At 38.2% G+C, this 24,072-nt stretch overlaps 1 protein-coding gene and 1 long non-coding RNA gene across 11 annotated transcripts in view; one reads left to right on the top strand and one right to left on the bottom strand.

Annotated features, from left to right (window-relative positions):
• Nucleotides 1–24,072, bottom strand: part of LOC149808102 (uncharacterized) — a 534,871-nt gene that overhangs the window by 253,595 nt on the left and 257,204 nt on the right. The window lies entirely within an intron of this gene.
• On the top strand, nt 692–22,894 carry LOC149808104 (uncharacterized). The gene is made up of 5 exons (XR_016418938.1): nt 692–1,731; nt 2,237–2,358; nt 12,749–12,863; nt 22,225–22,331; nt 22,784–22,894. It is a non-coding gene; the product is annotated as an uncharacterized LOC149808104 (long non-coding RNA).

Raw genomic sequence — 24,072 nt, 5'->3', positions numbered from 1 at the left:
CCCTTTAGATAACACTATGGAAACATAAATACCCCATCAAAAATTCTAAAAACTAAATTTTTTATATAAAATTTTGTTTTAATAAAACGTAGAACACATCTGAGGGGGAAATACACAAATATAAAATACTTTTTATTTTTTTTGGGAAATGGGGGCATCTGTCCGTTGCCCCCCCCCCCAAAAAAAAGTGTGTGTGTGTGTGTGTGTGTGTGTTATTATACCCATTACATTACTTGCAAAATATATATGGTGCTGACATTTTTGGCAAGAGGGAGACCTACCGATATTCTGCATATAATTATTTTAATGTTTTTCAGAGCGAGAGTATTGGGGCCTGATCTGTTCAATATATTTCTCAACTGATACAGCAGGTATAATCAGAGGCGTAGCTGGGTGGGGGGGAAGGGGAGTACATATGTCCCCGGGCGCCAAGGTACAGGGGCGCCAAAATGAGGCTTACAACGTTACATTATAATAAGTAAACAAGGGTAATATTCAAAAATGTGATTAAACGGGGAGGGGGCTGGGGCGCCAATTTTATAGTTCGTCCCCGGGCGCAAAATATCATAGCTACGCCTCTGGGTATAATAGAGACCCGCCCCCCCCCCCCGAGTTTGCCACAGAGCGCTCGTGTAATATACGGTTTAATACAAAATACATGATTGTGGGCAGGAATATACAAAATTTGGTCGATATACATGATCGTTGGTATCTATTCAAACGAGGGCCATGAAATACATTAGCAAATTCCTACAGTATTTTAAGGCAGGCGATTACGAATTATTTAAACCACGTTTTTCATCTGTCACAGATTTTATAATCATTTTGAAGTGGCTGCTTTATCTCGAGGAAAACGAGCGGTAAGTGTTATACAAAACAAAATCTTAATAGCAATTTGATCACTTTTGCGTCATTTGACAGTAAGAATAGTAATAAATAGAGGATAATTTCTTTTCCTACGTTAGGCCTAATACCTGGTATGTTTTTTAGTGTGGTACACACACAAAAAACAACCCCAAAACAACACTAACAACATTTTAAAAAAACCACAAAAACGAGTGCCGTGCCGAAGCCACGGGCTAAAATGCTTTATTATCATTTTTGTTTATTTATAGCATCAATCACAAATTGAAATATATACAGTATTAGCGTTGGAAAAGAAAGTTTTCTTTTTGTTATATTTTTTTTTCTCACCCTAGCGAAACACTTTCTGCAAATGACCTTAATAAAGAAAAATAATAAATTAACCTAAACCACTTTGAATGTCGACCGTATCTTTTATTTACACGGCATCATGCGCGGAAGAAAATACCAACTGAACCGGGATTTCAGACAGCAGATGAAGTTGATTCATTGAACATCATTAGCAATTGTACAATCAAACAGATGCAACAATGAAAAGTGGAACTATGAAAAATCGAGAATGTTAGATTTGCGAAGGATTTATTCCGAATCATTGTCTGCTAATAGAGAATTCATGTCAGTTGCTGTGTCGGCGATGCCCACACAGCGCGCCGTCCAAATGTGAAGTTGCGTTTTGCTGACAGACATAACACTGTGCCATAATTTATCTGATGGCATGTAAAGAAGCTGCTTAAATTATAGTATTTAAAAGTTTCTTCATTTTGTAAGAGCTCAAGAAATTAATTCTGGTTTGAAAGACAAGATGACGGTAAAACTCAGAAGACGTAGCTGTACAGTACCGTTGGTGTTGGAGACATCATAATAAAGGTAACTGCGTTAACTTCGCTTTTTGTTTGGTAATTTGTTGGATATTATCTTTTGCTGATCTTCTTTGAGCTTGGAGTAAATTTTACATTCTGAACATTTTTATTTGCACTTATCTGCTTAATATGTATTGCTGGGATATCATATAGAATATGAAGTCAGTATAATGGTACTATATTACATATTTGAATGATAAAAGACTGGTAAATGATATAATGATAAACTACAAAATAAATAATTTGCCCAATATCCCAAATATGTTAATTAAAACAAACATTGAATGTAAATTCAGATATAATGAGCAGTTGTAAGAAGTAAGAAATAACATTTTATCCATTGAACCTGTTATGTGTTATCATCATCAGTTTTAAAATAAACACATGGAGACAAGTTTGCTTAAATTCTAAAATTAACACACACACACACACACACACACATATGGTATTTTAATCTAATACAGAAATGGTGACATTGATATATGCAGACCAATAGTTTTTTTCTTCTACAGATATAAATTAAAAAGCCTAATTCTGAGAGTTTCACCTACAACATTCATGATGGGAAAGGGCCACTAATTAAGAGCTGACATATGTGGAAGAAAAATACCATCCATGTTGAAAAGGGCTAGAGGTAATGTGAGAAAACATAATTTATCAATCTTATTTAACATTATTGTTGATATTTTATCTCAACTGGTCAAAAGGCTAAGTGGGTTTATGTAATGGTCCAGAGTGTGTTATTTATTTCACATCCCCTTCTGTCTTTCAACAGTAAGAAATTAGCTACTTTGGAGTCCATAGTTCTGATCAATTTGTTTATATAAAACTTGGTTTTGGGCTTAAATCAACATCTTGGATAAATCTAATAATGAGGAAAATCCAAGTATATACATGTGATCATGTATAAGATTAGTTGAGTTTTTTAACCAGCCTAAAAGCCATACTTCCACAATATAGGCTAAAATCATTAAGTTGTCCTTGAAGTTTGATGAGTGTTAACCATTAATAATAATAAGGTGATCTTTCATCTGAGTATGTTACCACCGCATGCAATATTTATACATGTAGTGCAGTTTTTACTAAACGTAGAATACATGCTTATATAAATGAGATCTAGATTGAAGAAGTGAAGATGCATACAAATACATGAGGTTATAACCACTACTGCTGATTCAAGTTTGATCATGCTTGGCCATTGGGCTTATAGAGTCAAGTTTCACAATGATGCTTATTATGAGTGTGATAAAGGTATGGTAGTGAAGTGACCTTGCATCTGATTGGCAGAGTTTCTTATGATTTGCACAACAGTGTTTATGATCCAATTTAGATCTGACTTGTTTAATTATTTGCTTGTATGTCTGAGGCTATAAGCAAAATCTATGCATATAATGTGGTGGTTCTACATCTCACTAGCCATTCTTGCTACTGCTCTTAAAACTATTTCTCATTAATTTCATCAGACTTGGTGAATAGATTTATCTCATCAAGATATAGCAAAAGAGCAATTTTGTAAAAAAAATATTCATTCATATTAAACTCAAATTCTGCATCTGATTGGTTGACCTTGCAAATACTATAAGGGCTCTATTTCTGACAAAAAGATTATTTTGATTTAATGTAGCAGAAATGCTTATATGATCAAAACATTGAACATATTTGATGACAAATAAGAAATAATTTTTCATGCAAATTTGATAAACATTGATAAATCGGTTCATATCATTAACAGCTTGGAAGAGTTTGATTACATGCGAGACCATCACATATTAATCATTCTTTATTTAGAGAATTATTTTTGTCAGGATTTAGTAAAATATGTAAAATCAATATGGACTGGTTTTGTTATGTACAGCAACACTAGTTGTTTACTGAGTACTGAGGGAATTGGAGTAAGGCAAGGGTACATTGCAGTAGGTAACCTGGTTGACTTGATAACAGGATTTTAACACAAACATTTTTATCAGGAGTCTAGCATACTAACCATTGATTCACTGCAGATCCTGCCCCCATTAGTTACCTTTTAATACATAAAGCATTTGGGTTTTTTATGTCACAAATCCCATAGGGATTAAAATTAACATCATAGGTCTCACTGGATAGTTTCGTATTTTGACATCCCTCTAATTTTTAAGGTAGAAGGCATGAACCTAATTATCACAAGCCTAGCATTTATAAATTTACACATAAGCTAAATCTATAATGTGGTTCAGATTTACTTTGAGTTAGGCATGGAAATAGGTTGGCTTGTTGGTGACTGCCTGTCACAGTTAGATGAGCATTGGAGATCATATGCGTAACTTAGTCTGCAAATGAGCTGCCGACTTTTATTTGTGTCTGCTACAGAGGTAAATATAAAAAAATCTTGATGGTAGAGGGGTGATGAAAAGTATGCTAATTTGTTATAGTACTAGTGAACTTTATTCATGCATAAGGCACATACTGATTCTTTTAGTTGCCTTGTCACAGAAAAATATTGAAAATAGCTATTTCTAGCAAAAAATTAATGTAAAATGTACCTGCATCCTTTGACCCTACCAGAACCAAACTAAAAGCTCAAATTTGTGCAGCTGCTTTTGCTCATCACAAACATAATTGGGAGTATAACTGCTAACCCTACCCTCTAGCACACATTTCATTCATTCATTGGATTAAAGTCACGTGCACCTTTCGGTATGTGCGACTGTTTAGTTTGTACACGTTTGTGTACTTTTTGAATTTAGCGATTAACTTATACAATGCCCCCAAGCAAGCCGAAGCCCAGGTGCCCCAAAAGGTCCCGCCCAGGCTCTCGTCGCTGCAACCTTCTCCATCGTTGTACTCCGTTGGTGGTCTGTTTCTGCATCCTGCATCTCCTTCCTCTCTCATTTCAGGCAGTAACCGAAGCACACCAGCAGCAGTATTATTAAATTTTCGTTGCAATCAATGCCCAGTTCCCTATATTTATTGGGCTATTCCTGTACTATCTTGCCAAACATGTGATTGTCACATACGCTTCAGATATTCCTGAGTTGTGAATTTTCCTATCTTTTGTAAGGTCTATTAAATTTTGTGTACTTTGCGTACTTGAATTTTCCGGAAATTTTTTCACATCTAGTAGGCTTTTAGTAGCCCTTTATTTTGTTTTGGAGATCTCAATTTGGTTAAGTATTTCGTACGTGTGGCTTTAAACCAATCAGTGTGTTTCAGGGCCAGTAAGTTGTTGGTCAAAAGAGGGCTTTCGTGGGTCAGAATGAAAGCCCTATGTGGTAAAATTTGTTTGTAAAAAAGAAAAAAAAAAAGAAAAGAAAAGAAAAAAAAGGTGGGTAGGGAGTGTGTATGCTATATTTGTGTGATGGCTGTAGACATTTTTGTTCGTTTTTCTGCTTTTCCCACATATCCCGACAACACACATTCACGCTCACTTTCTCATTCACACTTATAAGTAGATGTGGGGGGGGTGGCCTTATTTATTTTGTTTGATTTCGGGAAGGCAATTCTTTTCATACTGGGGGGTGGGGGTGGTTTGATTATTTGAGGCATACTCTTTTCATTGTTTCTGCCTTCATTCCCCAAGGTCTGCAAGTGTCCTGTTCTTTCTTCTTTTACTGCCTTAGGACGTTTAACTTCATTCTGTGCCTTTTCCTGCTCTTCTTTATTTCAGCTTTTTCTGCCTTATCCCGTGTCCGTTTCTGTTTTGGTCTTCTCGTCCTTTTGATACTGCCATGTTCGCCGTGAGATGTTTTCTTCGAGGGAGGTGGTTTGATTGCCTTTGTTTCCCTTCGCTTTGACCACTTTGCTATTTACCTGTTATTTTTGTTTAGCTTAGCTATTTGTGATTTATTTTAATGTATATTTTTTTTATTTTTATTTTTATATATTTTTTTTTTTTTTTGAACCTACGGGGCCTAGCATGCCATTATAATTCCAAAACAGTGATTTTGTAATATTCGTCCTTATCTGGTTTTTATTGTTCGGGTTATGAGCGGCGGTGTCAGTCTGTGAACCCACTAGCCCGAGCCGGCCGTCACAATTCCCAAACAGTGATTTGTAATATTTTGATTGGTTTTTTTCTTTTTTGGTTCGATCTTTTAGGTTTATTGGTTTTAATTTCTTTACATGGTCTCTCGTTATACCCAACCCTTCATTCGGTTTAGATTTGTCCCCTTTTGCCTATTTTGTTAATGAATGTCATGATGTTATTATAGGTCATTCCTATGTTATTGTTTTTTGCCACAAGTAACTCCGGGTATGTCCACCGTTCTCCTATTTGTTCCTGTTGAGATTTTAGTTCGGCCCTTTCCTGGTTGTATTTGGGGCATATATTTATTAAGTGTGCGATTGTTTCTGGAGTTGGGCAGTAGGGGCAGTTTTCGGTTGGTCCCCTTTTTATGTTTCCCTGCGCATCCTGCCAATAGTGTTTTACCTGTTCTTATTCTATTTATTATTGTTATATCGTATGGATTTTTGAAGGTCGGACTTTCGACTTTTCTACTTACTTTTTTCATCATCGTGTGTATTAGACTGTTTGCATCCGATTTTTCCCATAGCTCTTGCCACATGTCATTGATCTTGTCCCATGTTATTGATTTCAGTGACGCTGTATGCTATATTTTGGGCTTTTGGTTCGTTTGTGGCGTTTTTTGCTTCTGCATCTGCTTTGTCATTGCCTGGGATTATGGATGTGAGAGGGTATCCATACGAATTCAACGTGTTTGTTGTTTTTTTCAATCTCTTTAAGTAGCGATCTTGCATGATTAATCATATTAGGTCTGCTCTTGGATTGGTCCGTTGCTAACGATTGTAGTACACTGTAAGAGTCGCTTAGAATGACTGCCTTAGTTGTGGGGTATGTTTTGACGTATGTTAATGCCATTAGTATTGCCATGAATTCTACCGTGTATATAGCGCATTGGTCTGGGAGTCTTTTTCCAACGGTGACATCTAATTTTGGGATCACTATCCCTGCTGCAGTTTTATTTGGATTTTTGGTTTTTGATCCATCTGCGAAGATTTGCGTGTATGTCTCGTATTTGTTGTCAATGTACGTTAGTATTGATGCTCTTAGTCCTATCGGGTCATTTTGTTTTTGTCCTAGTTTACGTAAGCTAAGATCTATTTGTGGTGTGGGACAGGTCCACGGGGGGTCTGGGTAGTACCTGATTTTTTCTGGGTTGATATTTGCGATTTGAAATTTCCTTTTTAATTCTATAATTATTTTCCCACTAGGTATTTTTTTATTTTTTCCTTTTGTATCGAATGATTTGTCTCATGCTAAGAGGGCTTGTAGCGTGAGGTGGTTGGGTTGGTGTATTGATATTCGAGTCGAGTATCGCAGCATCAATTCCTTCCGCCTTAGGTCTAGCGGGGGTTCTCCTACTATTATTAAGATATCTTGTGTGGGGGTACCATTTAGGACGCCGGTGCATACCCTTAGCGCTTTTGATTGGACTGTGTCTAGTTTCTTTAGTAACGTGGCGTTCGCCGCTCCATATACCTGGCAACCGTAGTCCAATTTTGCTCTTATAAGTGCTCTATATAGGGTAACGAGTGTTTTTTGATCAACCCCCCAATTCACCCCTCTGAGGTTTCTGTGGAGGTTGATGTCTCGTTTGCACTTCGTTACGAGTTCTTGGATATGAGCTGCCCACGTGAGTTCGTGGTCGAATACCATACCTAGGAGTGTCGCTTGTTTTTCGAATTTGATGGGTACCCTCTTTAGGGTTAAGTTTGGAGTGGGTGGGGGGTGGCCACCTCCCGGATTGGAAACTATGCCTACTGTTTTTAGAGGTGACAATTTAAATCCCCATTTATCTGTCCAATTTCCTATATCATTTAGTCCTTTTTGTAAGTGCTTGGTCGTTTCTCTGCTGGCCGGGTTGCCAGTTTTCCATACGGCGCTGTCATCGGCGAATTGGGATAAGTCAAGGTGGTTGGGTTTTACCGCTGTTTCCAGGTCGTTTATCATTATATTAAATAAAGTTGGGCTGATTACGCTTCATTGTGGCGTGCCATTTTCCAGTTTGTATCGTTCGGAGTAGTCTTATCCTAGTCTGACTTGTATCTTTCTATCGGTTAGGAAGTTAGCAATAAATTTGTATATATTGCCAGTTATTCCGTATGGTTTAAGTTTACTTATCAGTCCCTTAGTCCACATTAGATCATATGCTTTTTCCATGTCTAAGAAGATGGCTGTAACATATCTGGATTTTTAAAATTTTTCTCTAGATGCTAATTTGACAGCGGTTTCTAGTCTCATGAGTTGGTCTATTGTGCTTCGGTAGTTGCGAAACCCGCTCTGTGTATTAGCTAGTAGTCCTTTGCTTTCTAAATGGTATTTCAGCCTGTTGTTTACCATAATTTCCATTATTTTACATATATTGTCTGTTAGTGATATGGGCCTGTATGATTTTATATCGCTTGAGGGTTTTCCAGGCTTAAGAATCGGGACCACTACTGCCTTTTTCCATCTTATAGGTATGGTACCGGTTTCCCATATTTTATTAATGAGGTTAAGTGCAATTGTGACAAGTTTTTTGGGTAGGTTCTTGTACATTTCATACCCCAAAGTGTCCTCCCCGGGGGATGTGGTCTTTTTGCCGGCGAGGGCCTTTCTCCATTCGGCTTCTGTAAACGGAAGGTTTAGTGGGCCGTCATTATTTCCTGCTTCCTTTATGTTGTCAGAGTTGCTTTCCTCAAATTGCCTTTTATGATTTTTAAACTTATCCTCTAAGTTGGTATTGCTACACATGTTGGCGAAATAGTTTGCGAATAATTCTGCCTTATGTTTGTTGTTTTGTCCAGGTATGTTGGGGGTTATTGATTTAGTTTTGCCTCTCATTTTTTTAATTCTTTGCCACACCTCCTTCGATTTTGTGTTAATATCTAGTTTTGTGCAGAATTCTCTCCATGAGTTTTGTTTAGCTATCATAATAGTTTGTTTGGCAGTTTTTTCCTTTTCCTTGTAGTAGTTAAAGTCCCTATTATTTTTAGTTCTTTTGAATTTGTTTAGAGCTCTTTTTTTCTCTTTAATTGCTATTTTACATTCATTATTCCACCAGGGCACCGTGGGTTTGGGTGCTACTCCTTTAGTTTTAGGAATTGTTTCTTGGGCCATTGTGTTAATGGTTTCTATTAATTTGTCATTAAAGGTGTCAATGTCCCGGTGATATATGGTTTCTGGGTCGATTGAGTCACCTATCTGTTTGAACCTAATCCAGTTGGCCTGTTCGTATTTCCATCTTGGTGTGAAGGACGCTTTATTTTGAGGTATTCTAATTTGTATTTCTATATTTATAAGGTAATGGTCACTTCCCATAGGGTCGCTTTCATCAACTTGCCAATCAGAAATGCCTGCTAATCTTGGTGTGCATAGAGATAGGTCTATTGCTGATGTGTGGCCTGTTCTGTCATCTATCCGGGTGTGCATTCCGTTGTTTAGAAAAACTAAGTTGCATTTTTGTGCCCAGTTTTCTACAATTTTTCCTTTAATGTCCGTCTTTTGACTCCCCCATAGTTCATTGTGCGCATTGAAGTCCCCGCATATTACCACCCATTCTCCACAGTCTTTAATCATTTTGATTGTTTCGTCTGCACTTAAATTGCGCTGCTCATTTGTTTCATAGAGGTTAACGATTAGTACCTGCTTAGTTTGAGCGGTTATTTTGACTATCTGTATTTCGAAGTCATTGGGCGGTCTACTATCTGTTAATTTATGCATTTCTGATGTAATTCCATCTCTAACAAAGGTTGCTAACCCCCCTCCTCTTGCTGTGGGGGATCGATGCTTTAGGTATTTGGTGTTGTAGCCTATGATGTTTGGGATACGTGAGGTATCATTTAGGTGGGTGTCCTGTATGCATATAACATCTGGTTTTCTTTCCTGTTCAAGTATTTTGTTATTTAGTTGGTCAGCGTGGGCCCTAAGGCCGCGTGCATTCCATTGCCATATTTTGATTTCTGCTTTGGAATCCATCTCTAGTGCAAAAAGTCTTAATAGTTTGTTTAATTTACTGTTGTTTTCATTTTATGCGTGTTTCCTACCAGTGAGGGTGCTACCTATTTATTTTGTTTTTGGTATCCTGATTTTTGTTTTGGCCTGCTTATAGTTTACCCCATGGGAGATCATATATTCGACTATTAGGGCTTCTCTAAGAGCCCTGGGGCATTCTGCGTGGTTTGGTTTGTGGTTACCACTACAGTTAGCGCAGTGCTGATTGGTGGCGCTACATGTTTTCCGGTCTGGGTGGTGAAGACCACATTGATTGCACCGGAATAGGTTTCCGCAACTCTTAGAGTAATGCCCCCAATTTTTGCAGTTGCCACAGAACCGTGGTTTGTTTTTGAAAGCAAAAATTTTTTTAGCCTCGAGTTTTTCGGCTATTTTGATAGTTTCTGGGGTGGCGCCCTTAAAAAAGAGTACCACTGCAGTGCTATCCTTTCCCCTTCTTGTTTTTAGGCGGATTGCTTTCTCTACTTCCTGTCCTTTACTCCTTATGTAGTCTACTATTTCATTGGTTTTATTTTGAGTTGATACGTATATGACTCCTTTGTTGTGTGTTTTTGGGGGGTTTGGGTCTATGTGTTGTTTTGTTCTGTTGTGTCTAGTGACCTGAACATTTATTTGGCCTATTCTTTCAATTTCCATATATTTGGCAATCTGTTGTTCAGTGGTGCATTTGATTATCAGCAAGTCGTCTCTAGTGCTTTTAAGCGTGAATTCTCCTTGGTGATGTTTGTTCAATTGCCATGCTATGGTTTTAAAGGCTAACTTCGTTATTTTGGAATTTACTCCCTTGACGAAGAGAGTCAGTTCAGCGGGGTGTTTCTTGTTTTGGATATTTTGCAGACTGGTCTTTTTTCCCCTGGTGTTTGTCTCTTTAGCTGACTTTGTTTCGTTGTCCATAACCGGCTTGCTGGGTCTTGTATTGACAGTTAGTGTGTTCCTTATTCTTTCTAACTGGTATTTGGGATTTGGTTTTCCTATTATTCTTACCTTTTGTTGAGTCGTGTGTGACTGCTTTATTTGTGGTAGGGTGAGGGCGTTCTGTTTCATCTAGTAGGTTCTCAGTTTGAGTCCCCTGGCTGCTAGTGTTTTTAACCAGCGTGGTCTGGGTTGTTTTTGTGCTTGTTGAGTATTGTTCCTCAGTTTGGGTACTCATGTCGGATGTAGTTTTGCGGTTACTCGGTAGATTGTCCACATTCTCGTTTACGCTTGGTGACAGGTAGAGTCTACTCATCGAGTCAGTTGGGGTCGAGTTGAAAATTGGCGTTAAGAACTGTATCTGTCGTTTTTCTCTTAGGGGGGATGAGACTGCTTCGGAGTAAGTTTGCCTTAGTTTATCTGCCTTTAGGTTGACCAGGCAGCTGAGATAACTATTTGATGATGTGACATTAATTTTGTTGTTATCCATCTTGAGTTTCTTTATTTGATGTAAGGTATATATGACGGGATATTTCTTTATCTGTCTTAACTATACTTTATTCTACTTAGTACTATGAAAAAGCAACAGCTGTAAGAGGATATGCAAATAGCTTTTATTCTGATTTGTGTAATTAATTATTATATTACTATTATCCAATTTAAACTTATTGAAAATTATTTTCTAGCCAAATGGTCAAAGTAAAAGGTTTTACTTACCCCGATCCAATTTTCTTTTTAAGATCTTTAGAGTTTTTAAATACAGCCTTCTAATTATACAAGTTTCATTACATTGGTCAATAATTAGTCACATGTGATGACACTTGTAACTAATCAAACCACAGCAACTGAGAGCAGACTAAGCACTGATATTTATATGGTACAGTGGCAATATACAGTCTGTCTGCTGCAACACATGAAACAAACTGGACAAATCTGAAAGCCTTGAATTTGACTTTATTTATCTGTATGGTAGAACAGAACCTGAGTTGAAAAGCTTTTAAAGAAAGACCTTGATATCAAACCTAATAATAACTGCAGGAGTTATATTATGGATAATTAACCATTCTCTCAGTTTCAAACTGGGCATTCCATCCCATGGGGTTCTAAATGTAAACCAAGTGTAACTGATATCCTAATGAACTGTAAAGACCATAGCAGCACAACAGCAGGGGACCAGGTATGTCCAGATCCAGAAATCACAGACCAGTTTCAAACTGATGATGAACCACATAAAAATTACACATCTGCTAGAACTTATGTTATGAAGATAACTTAAATTGCATTATTATTAATCCTCCTCCTCACATTCATCATAATTGAGATGCATCATATATGTTTTATTGTAAAATAGTTTATGCAACATAATTCAGTGAAGACCTTTGCTGCCAATTTACCAGTGAACCATTTGTTTCAATGAACATATTTTATGTTGTAACAAGGAGCATCATTTAAACATTATGATACACTTATCATACCTGTATATGAAATCTTAATACTAACACTTATACTTGCAATACTACTACTAATAAAAACACCTGCATTGATAATTTGATTATGTTCAATTGGACTTGCATCTAAATGATCACCAGCTGTATGAAAAGACATATCTTAATATATAGATATTGGATGGAATACTAGTTACCACAATTGAATAGTCATATGATAAATGATATATTATTTTAAACAATTTATATTTGCAGTGAAACATACTTTTACATTATTTTCACTTAAATTTCATTTATAGAGCAGTATACTCTGCATTCATTAAATTACTGAAATGGTTATAATACAACAACAAATACTGCAACTTCCAGAATCACAAAAATCAAAAGATATAAACAAAAACCTCCCTACATGTATCAACAGTTGTCACTTAATAGACAGAATTCTGAAGATTTAGAATAGGATGTTAACAAATTAGGTATTCAAGTTAAAAAGAAAAAAATACCAAGTAAGCTTACTACCAAAAAATCAAACAATAACAGTGAATTTTAGTACATTCCCAGGAAACAGAATATATGATTTTTCTTAACTTGATCTGATACATCTTAAATCTATAGAAAATGATTCATATTGTATGACTAAAATATTATGTAAACAAAAATTCCATCACTTTTTTCAGATGCAACATGCATACCCCAACCCATCCTTCTTGATCATAAAGTATACCAGCATTCCACTATAAGATGGGGAGCTGTAGTGGCTCAGTGGTTAGCTTTCTGGACCTGTGAAATAAGGTAGGTTCAAATTCTACCATCAGACCAACCTGGGTTAGCTACCATGGTGTGTCCTTGGGCAAGGCACTATACTTAAAGTGCCTTGGCACTAAATAACTTACTTGTGTTGGTTTACCATAAAAGGCCAAACCAAACACAAAAAAACAACAACTTTAAAATATGAGTTTTGTCAATACTAAGTAATTGAAAATCATACTGAAGAAATGTTTTTGTTAATACAGATTAATGGATCTAAAAAATCTCTTTCTTCTGCAGGAGTTTAAAATGTTAAATTAAAAAGGTCATGGTACACATTGCCTTGTTCGTACACATCAGGCTCCGTAACCCATATCCAACTAAAAATTTTAGTAGAGTCTGAATAAAACATATTTTAATCTGGATGATAATATTCTTTCTCCATTCATATATTACACCACCAAGATTGATCCAAATAAAATTACATTTTACTATAACACTGAGGATGAGTATGCCTCTTAACAACTTACAAATGTGGAGAGAATGGAGTTAAACTGAACTTTGATTTCTTTTCAACCATAGCACAAGATGATCATTTATTATGAAAAAACCTGAATAAAGTTGGAGTTCATAACCATGACAGTCTTGATACAATATAAATTCAATATATTATTGTTGTCTTGAGGTATAGTTCTGTATATTACAATCTCACACAAGATCAGGGTATATTTTAGTACCATACAGTTAATTCGGGATTGTATTAATACCTATTCTGGTGAATGAACATTAAATAAGATTTACTATTTTGGAACCAGTTGCAATAAAGTTTACTAAACAAGAGAAAATATGACTTTACTATAATATCTAAAATGTAAAATCTGCAAACAGAATACTTGCTTGACTTTACACTTCAACTATATCATAATATTTATTTGAAATGAATTTATACAAATGGCATTAAATTGGGTTTCAGGCTGGTAATGACAATGGTAGTAGTGAATAGGGACGGTCTAGGGACTAGGGAACTTCCATGTTAAAAAGGGTATATCCACTCTGGGGACTATGTAATTTAACATGGGAGAAAAAAAAAAATATCCATTCTAGGGACAAGGGGAATTTAACATGGGAGAAAGAAAAAAAACTATTCACTCTAGGGACAAGGGAAATTGAACATGGGGAATAAATCGTGGGACTGTCTTGGGACTAGGGGAAATGGAACAGGGTCGGGACCCTATTTTAATAAGGTCCCGACCTGATGGGTCTATGAAAATGGAACAGGCGAAAATTGAAACAGGGAGGGGTCTCTATTTTTTTATTATTTTTTTAAACAAAAAAATAAAAAAAGGGGTAGGCAATTGAAAGTCAAGATCTTTTCGAGAGATAGGAATGGCCCTGAAAAGGGCCTTTGGTTTTATGTTAATATACCCTTAACATAAAGGGCATCTGTGACATCTTCTTCTTGACCTTAGGCTGTGCCTGACTGCAGGACCATAGATTAAGACTCTTTTGAGGCATCCTTGATGCTCCACATAAGATTCTTCGCATCCACAGGCTGGTGTCTGTCCTGTGGATAACTGTCCAGTTGGATCGGACATACATTGATATGTCCGTCCGGAACATCATCGAAGACACAAGTGTTGAAGATTGTACATCGGTCCACATGTTGGGGTGCTGAGTAACAGGTGAAGGAATGCAGTGAACTGTACTTATTTATAGGGGGAGGAAGGATTGAAACGGATTGAGTTTGTTGACCAATCCAAACACGCGTTACAAAATTCAGTCAGCCCACGTCCAATCCGAAGAGAGCAGTCTGTGACGTCACATAGTCTATATAGATTTGCTAGCGCCTGTGCGTAGTCAATCTAAGCGACAGTTTTTCAACATGACGGAAACTCAGAAAACGATCAGTTTGGGTGCACTGATGGTGGAGACTACCCAAGGGAACCCAGACTTACTTTCAGAAGAGGTGAATTGGGATTTTGTGGATTTTTTTACCTTGCAAGAATTTGTTCCTGAACCTTCGTCACCTTCTCCTTCATTACCGCACATGGAAAATTTTAGACAGAGACAGAAAGAAGAATTGGAGAAATTTATACAACAGCAAAAGGAAGCGGAACAAGCTTTTCTCCTACAGCAACAGCAGCAAGAAGAAGAGGTAAGAAAAAAACAACAAGAAGAAGACGCAGCAGCAAAGAAACAAGGGTGTCAAAATCAAACGGTCACGGTACTGTTAGACATTTTAGTTAAGAAGTCTGAAACAGATGTATCTGACTTCTTTATTACGGCCGAAGAGAATACGACCTTCCCAAGCTAAACACTCCAACCCTGTGACTACGCCTACTGCACCATCCTTAGTGATTTCAACGAAATCATCATCAACAGTACGCAGTCCAGAAGTAGGCCTTGGCCATGGCAAAGGCTTAAGACAGTTAAAGTTGAATGTTTAAACTCACCCCTTACACCAAAAAAGGCCCTTTTCAGGGCCATCCACGTCTCTCGAAAAGAGATAGGCTTTCAATTGCCAATAACTAATAAAAACCATTTTACCCAATAGTACCTGTCTGTGTATGAGTGTGCGTGAGTGTAGGTTCTTATTTTAAAATCAAAACCCAAAGACACTTACCTTTTATAATTAATTTATTCTTTTATAAATATTTACAATTCACAATTCACAACAGAGCACTTTAAAAAGTTCATAGACTTATTCTGTCTCATTGTTCACTCTCTGTTTTTTTAATTTCTTCACCGTCATAGTCTTTTCCTCCTCTTCCTCTTCACTTTCTTCCCTTCTTTTCTTCTCCTGTTTCTTTTTCTTCACCTGTCTGTTTTCTTCCTCTTCTTCTTCCTCTTCCTCTGAAGAATCCCTCTCTTCTTCTGACTCCTCTTGTTTCTTTTTTGGGCAGTCTGGTGACCAATGTCCTTTTTCTTGACAATAATAACAGGTATCTTGACTTTTGTCTCTTCTAACCCCTTTTTTTTCTTTTTTGACGGTCTGGACACTCTGAAGACCAATGCCCTTTCTTCTGACAGATATAGCAAGTATCTTGACTTTTATCTTGAAAGGAAGGAGAGTAGTCCCTCGGCTGGTCTGAAGAGAATTTTCTAATGACCCCTCGCAAAGCTCTGATGAAACGTTCGATCTTGGTAGTCTCTTCCATTGTTGTGCTCAGTTTGAGAGTGAAATGAATAGTGAAAGGACAAGACACATACCCTTTATATACGCTGGTCTGCTATGACTATAAATTAATCCATGGTGTTTAAACTTTAGTCATTTGACTTTTTGCTATCGAGATGAAATGATCCAATTCATTTGAGAAGAAAGAAGAAGAAAGTAAGAGGCAGAAACGTGATCTATCGCCTCGTACTAGGGCTGAAGTCTTGGCACAAATTCATGCCAGTGATTTTGAAGAGGACATGAGTGAACCAGAATCCAAACCCTCTAAACAAAGTTTACCACCCTTAGTCAACCCTGAAAAGTACTATGACATTCGAGAGACGGAAAAGCGTCCCTCTAGAAAATTTAGAACTACGGCTTACAAATACACAGTGAAGTTTAAAGATTTCAAGTCTGAAGTACTGTTAGAGAAAGCAAAAGGGTTCATCACCGACATGTGGGATTCTTTGCTCACCACACTCAAGCGACAATGTCAACCCAAAGAAGATGATCGCTTGAGACTTTCCATACAACATGATGGCTTGAAATCCCCTGTTTGGATCGAGTTTAGCAGCCCTGCAGAATTGACCACTTCCAAAGTCATGGACAAGATTCAACACGTGCAACAATCTAATGACCAGTTTGACATCACCGATGGAAAAGCCACACTGGACATGACCCACGTCTCTCCTCCTCAAGGGACCGGACAATGCAGAAAGACCTTATTGGTCAACAACCTTCGCATTACCAAAACAAGTCTTGTCCAAATTAACAATTTTCAAGACCACATGTGTTTAGCCCGAGCCATCGTGGTGGGATGAACCTATGCCGACAAGAACGACACGGTAGAATGGAAAAGAGCCTGGGAGAACATTCGAAAATCGAACCGAGCCAAACAACGAAATGAAGCTGAACTTCTGTTACAACAAGCATGCCTGTCCAAAGACACATCCTGTGGCATTCCTGAGATGCAAAAATTGCAAGATGCCCTAGCTCCACGATACACCTTGAAAGTGCACCCTCAAGAAGTGCGCGGGTCTCTGTTGTTTCGAGGGAAAGACTTTAAGGATGGAAAATACATTCACCTCTATCATCACGATGACCATTTCGATACCATTACCACTATCACTGGATTCCTGGGATACAAATATTACTGTGAGAAATGTGACTTATGATGGTTATAATAATCGAGAGCAACACAAACATTGTGGATCGAAATGCTCAGGATGTTTGGCCTCTCAACCCTGTCTGAGCGAAGGGCAAGAACCAGTGCATTGTCCTGCTTGTCTGCGCACATTTGTCAGCCCTGCCTGTTACCAACAACATCTGAAGATGCAAGGTTCACAGAAGAAATGTGCTTGTCAACTCCTGAGATTGTGCCCAATGTGTGGACAAGGTCTATGTATCAACAGTACCAAGGCACACGTATGTTCAGGAAAGAAAAAATGTCACATTTGTCACTGCATTGTGGACTTGGAACACCAATGCTACATACAAAAATACCAATCCCAACCAGAGAAAGAGGATGGTCACAAGAAGAAGAAAGGCAATTTCATCTTTTTCGATTTCGAATGCATGCAAGAGACCAGTATTCACATTCCTAATTTCTGCGTGGCTCATCGAGCGTGCGAGAAGTGATTCAAGAACCTATCTTGAGTTATTGCCCTCACTGCAGTAAGATTCCTGGAGGGCGTGAAAAAATCTTTCAAGGACTGAACACACTAGCCGATTTCACACAATGGGTCTTAGACCCCATCGACAAGACGTGGAGCCAAGAGGACATCGAACATTATTATGGAGATTGTCATCACCATGCCACGGTGATGGCTCACAATTTCTCCGGATACGATGGACAGTTTCTTTTGAGATGTTATACGGAACGTGGCATCGAGCGTCCTAAAATCACTTTGAACGGAGCCAAAATCATTTTCATGCAAGTGGGACAAGTGCAGTTTAAAGATTCGATGAGCTACTTAGCCATGCCTTTGAGTCGAATGCCTAAAATGTTTGGAATGACAGAAATGGCTAAAGGGTACTTTCCACACTTTTTCAATACAGAAGCCAATCAACACGCCGTTCTACCCCATTTGCCTCAGGCTCACTATTACGACCCTGACAACATGCGTACTGAACGAGAAACTTTCTACGCTTGGTACCAGGCTCACGCCTCCGACCCTTTCGACTTTCAGGAAGAAATGCTAAAGTATCGTCGTTCCGACATGGACATTTTACGGCGATGCTGTGGAAAATTTCGAGAACTGTTCATGGAACACGGAGGGGTTGATCATTTAAAAGAGGCTTGCACCATTGCCAAAGCGTGTTCCTTAGTCTACCAACAACGATTCATGCTTGAAAACACTGTGGCTGTCATCAGTCCTCAAACGACCAACTATGTCAAACGTCAATACTCGGTCAAAGCCCCATGCTGGTTGCATTACTTGTGCGACAAGGAAGACAAATGGATTCAGCATGCCCGCAACGGACAGGGCGAAAGATCATCGGAATGCATTCGGTCAATGGCTGGGACTTAGAAAACCCCAAGATCATGTACGAGTTTAACGGTTGCTTATTTCACGGATGTCCCGTCTGTTACCCTGACCGCGGCACTAAAAATCAGTTCTTACAACGAACCATGGAAGACTTGTACCAGGCCATTTGTCAGCCACGCCTAAAGTTAGAACAGGAAGGATAGCAAGTGGTGGAAATGTGGGAACACAAATACAATCACCGTTTGAACACCGATCCTGAGTTTAAACGCCTCATGGAAAGTTACCAGTTCATGGACCCCCTGAACCCAAGTAATAGTTTGTACGGAGGAAGGACCAATGCCACCTGTTTGCTGTACCAAGCTGACGAAGAGAAAGGAGAAGAAATCAAATACTTGGACGTGTGTTCACTGTATCCCTATGTGTGCAAATATTGTTGCTTTCCTGCAGGGCACCCACAATTGTTCACCGAACACATCGACCTAAAAAACATTCGACAATACGAAGGCTTGATCAAGTGCAAAGTTTTGCCTCCCACGAACCTATACCATCCCGTCTTACCTCGCCAATGCCAAGGCAAACTTGTGTTTCCTTTGTGCCGTACTTGTGCTGAAACGTGCAACCAAGATCAACCTTGTCATCACACCCAGGAAGAACGGGCCTTGACGGGGACATGGGTCAGCGTAGAATTGTTCAAAGCTCTGAACATGGGATACCAACTGTTAGAAGTGTACGAAATTTGCCACTTTCCCAAGACACAATAATTCCACAAGGGTGACCCCACGCAGAAAGGCATTTTCGCAGACTACGTGGATGCCTTTTTGAAACTGAGCAAGAAGCCAGTGGCTATCTGTCCTGGTGTCACACTCCCGAAGACCAAAAGACATTCAGAGAGAAATTCTGGGCACAAGAAGGCATTACTTTAAATCACATTGAGAAAAACGAAGGCAGGCGATCGTTTGCCAAAGTGATGTTAAATTGCTTGTGGGGTAAAATGGCACAATGACCGTGTTTACCCAAGACGGAGTATTTGACCGAACCTTCCCGCTACTTTCAGATGATTCACGACAAAGCCAAATTCATGAAACACGTGGACGTCGTTCGTGAGGATTTGATCTTGGTGAATTACGAAGAAGATCTGAACTTTGTAGAAGATGACCCCTTTGGAAATGTCATCATTGCAGCTTACATGACAGCTCATGCTCGCTTAAAATTGTACGAAGCTTTAGAACTGTTAGGGGAACGTGTCTTGTACTTTGACATGGACAGTTGCATTTATATCGATCACCCGAGTCAACAGCACCCTGACATCGAAGGAGACCGTTTAGGAGCCTGGACAGACAAGCACCCCGATGACAAGATTCTAAGTTTCGTTAGTGGTGGTCCCAAAAATTACGGCTACGAATACTGGGACAAACAAGGAGAAGTGCACACGAAGTGTACAGTGAAAGGACTTACTCTGAATTATCGTACCAGTCGAGTGGTCAACTTTGGCATATTGAAAGAAGCCTTGCAGTCTAGAGAAAGTGACCACCTATCAACCCAACAAGATTGTACGTTTACCCACACACCACATCGTCAGTCGACCCTTGGAAAAAGTCTATCAAATCGTGTAGCAGAAGCGAGTGCGGCTTCCCACCCACTTTACTTTGCCGTATGGACATGTCGGTATAAAACATTGGTTGTAAGAGGATAGCCACCCACCAGAAGGATGACTTCGCCGCAGCAAGAATCGAGTGAGAAATCCAGTGAGAACTCCAAGTTCAAACCCTACCATTTTCCAGTCTTCTTACCTGACTATTGTGATTGTGCCCGTCGATTGGACATGTTTCAAAAATGGCCTACGGATAGGGAAGGATTACCTTCTTCGTATGTTTTAGCTAGAACAGGATTTGTCTACTTCGGACCTGAGTCAGGATTGGGATACGAAGTACAGTGTTTCGCTTGCGGACTGAAGTTACGAATGGATCTATGTATCTACAAAGATTCAGCTATTCTGGAACATACTCGATGGTCTCCGCACTGCCCTTACCTTTCAATGGCCTTTCCACCCATTAAACTACGGTACAATTATGACGGTACCTTCCAAAACTAGACGTAAACACATTGCATCCTATTTCATTGTTGTTTCTTTTCCACATAATAGCTTATTTTTTATAAAATGTTAAACTTTACTAATCTTTTTTCAAGATCACTTTAGTTTGCAAAAATATATCTTGTCATTTATTGGCATTCTACATTGAATTTTGTAAACTAGCTATAAACCTGACCTAATTACTCAACTTAACTGCTGACAGAAACAGTCTACAGTAAATGTATTTCATTTCTATAGCTCGATGGATAAACATTACATCTTTTAAAGCTGTGCACAGAATAGGCCGACATATCACGAGTCAGGAAAACATGGGGGTGGTATCCCCTGTGTCCAAAATTAATATCATTTTGAATAGAATATTCTAGTGACAATTGCCTCTTTTCAAATGGTAAGCATTGCTTTTTTTTATTTTCATCAATCTGTCAAATTCGGTATGCATTTTGCTTTAATATTTGAGATGGAAACCTTAGGTGCATAGAAATGTCAGACAGCATTGTACATCATGGACGGTGTCCAACATACTTTTATGATCATAAAACAAAATCCCATTTTTTAGTTATGGCCACTGATTTAAAAAATATTCATCCAAGCTAAATATAATAATAATAATAATGAGGACTTTGTATAGCGCCTAATCTTTAGAAGCTCTAAGCGCTTTGCAACATTAGACAACATAAAAACATACACAATGATATGATTACAAAAACAAACACCATGAAATTAGAAAACATAAAAAACATGCTGAGAATATTTAAGGTAGTTAACATTATTAAGTCATTAAGTTTGTTTTTGTAGTCAGAATAAGTAGTTTTGAGAGCACTCTTGAATGGGATCACTGCGTCTTTGTGTCTAAGTTCAGTGGGCAATTCATTCCATGTTGCTGGGCCCTGGTATGCAAAAGAATGCTGTCCATGTGACTTTGTTTTCATAGTGAGAATAATGAGTATATGATTGTCGGAAGAGGAGTGTAAGTATCTTGCTTGTGTGTACACATAGGTGAGGTCGGATAGGTATGTTGGACTAGAGTCTGTCAGTGAAACGTAGCACAGAGAACTAATGTTGTGTTTGATTCTGGATCGAATGGATAGCCAGTGTTGGGTACAGAGCAGCGGGGAGGTGTGCTCTGATTGTGGTACTCTAAGTATGATCCAAGCAGCTATGTTTTGAACTTTTTGAAGTCTCTGCAGTAGATATTAAGATGAACCAGACAGAATTGAGTTACCATAGTCCAGTCTTGAAAGCAGTAATGAACACACAAGTGTTTTAGTGGCATCAACTGAAAGATATCTGAGAATGGAGCTGATGCGTCTCAGCTCAAGATACGCAGCCTTGCATATGTTCATGACATGTTGGTGCAATGTGAGAGTACTGTCCAGAGTAACACCTAGGTTTTGTACTGATTGTGTGAATTTAATGTTGGTGTTGCTGATATTTATTGTGTGAGGTAAAGGATGTGAATGAGAAAGTCTTTGATAAGTAAGTATGGCTTGATTTAAATTGTGTTTTTCATGTGACTTGCCAGAGATTTTTAAATGAATTGATAAAGTAACTTGAGACACATTTCAAAGTACATGTTTTAAAAATATTCCATTGATTATTGCTGGCATTTAGAAAAATGCAATGCATCCTTTGTTGTGAAACTTATTTTAAAACATTGTATTACTCATGCAGAAGCCTGCTTGAAAACTAATGGCAAAGCAAAGGCAAATGGAATGGAAGAGACCATATCAGAGACCCTCAAATATGCACCCAACCAACGCAGAATGATAAAAAACAAGGTAATCCAAATGACTCTTATTTCATCAATATTGGATTCAGTTTCGTCTTTTAAAGCATAGTATTTGCAAAGCGGATGCATTTCTAAACTGATAACAAAATCAGCTTATCCTATTGCCCAGGACTATCAGAGCTAGAGTCCAGCTAACTACAATATGCATATATCTTGTCTGATCGGACAAGTGCCTCCATTTGGAATTTTTATTCACATGAAATATTTGGATGAAATAAATTCATCTTTGTGCAAATTGATTGCACCATCCACTTGCCAGAAATGACAAGTAAGTGCAAAGTTATCTTGTATCATGGCTTAACGATAGTAAGGGAAGCACAAGTGCAGTGAAGAAAATTTCATACATTTTTATAATGCTGATTAACATGACTTCTGCATATGTAACTAGTGCTGAGATGATATGACTTTATTTAAGCATTACAATTTTGTTTTAATTTGCAGGTGCCTGAGCAGAAGAAGTAATAGATAAACTTTACAGTGGAGTTGGAGACTGATTCTGATTCATAATCTTAATTAAATCTAGAAAATAAACATTAAAGTCATATTAAAATATCTGTTGTATTGTTTCCTTCTTTCATTTTTCTCTTAAAAACAAATGTCTGAACCTTTAGTCTGTAAATTCAGTGGATTCCTTATCAGCCCATCTACTTTTACTTTACACCATGCTACTTTAAAAAAAAAATGAATTATCCCCATTGGGGTAGGTCCCCCCAACCCCCCACCCTACTTTGTCAACTTACCTGCCACATTTAAATCTAATGGAAGGCCCTGCTGTAAAGCCTGTTAGTAAAACTACCCAACAAGAGGATTTCATACATTTGCAACTCCTAGATGGATGGTAATGTTTTCATTTTTGTAATGTAGATTTGGACATTCTTGCCACCAGTATGGAATATGTGTTTCAGAAACACAAGCAGCTTTCATCAGATTTGCATATAGGTTTTATATGTTGTGAGTATGTTGTAGGAAGTTTTTTTAAATAACATCATATGAGATGATGCCAGTGGAAATGGCAGAAAAGTGTCTGTATTGTTCACCAAATACACCTTGTTCTTACAAAATGTGGCTGTTACACATTCCCATGATGATGTCACTGACAGCCATCAGTGAGGAATGCCCCAACAAGCATAATACAAATTGCTTCCATTGTAATTGTTACAATTCCATTCTGACCACTCCGGTGTCCTAGTGGTTAGAGCGTCCGCCTCAGAAGCGGGAGGTCATGGGTTCAAACCCCAGCCAAGTCATACCAAAGACTTACAAAAATGGTATTAACAGCTACCTCGCTAGACGCTCAGCATTAAGAGGTTAGTGTTAGGACTGATCGGCCTGGTGTCAGGATAATGTGACTGGGTGCAACATCATACTACATGTTTGCAGCATGATGCCCCAGTGCTATACATCACTATAAACTGCCACACTGCAGACATCGTAGCAATATGACTGAAAAATTATTCAAGCTACGTTAAAAATCCAATCACACACACACAATTCCATTCTACGATCCAGAACCAACATCAATTCCGTACTACAGTTCTTGCATTTCAATCCAATTTTGCTTTTGAAATGTAGTGCCACTCAATTCATAATGAACCCATTCATTTCAAACACTCGCAAATACTTATTATTCCTGTCTACAACTGAAAAATATCTATATAAAAAAACGTGTAACTGTGTTTTATGCAAGGGCATGGAGATGCACAAAAACTTGCACCTGAAGCTTGAATAAA

The sequence above is a fragment of the Sinohyriopsis cumingii genome, chromosome 1 (assembly GCF_028554795.1).
Source record: "Sinohyriopsis cumingii isolate HCF-2022 chromosome 1, ASM2855479v2, whole genome shotgun sequence".
In the NCBI taxonomy this organism is placed as follows: Eukaryota; Metazoa; Mollusca; class Bivalvia; order Unionida; family Unionidae; genus Sinohyriopsis; species Sinohyriopsis cumingii.
Note: the sequence above shows the minus strand (reverse complement) of the source record. Positions and strands in the feature narration are given on the sequence as shown.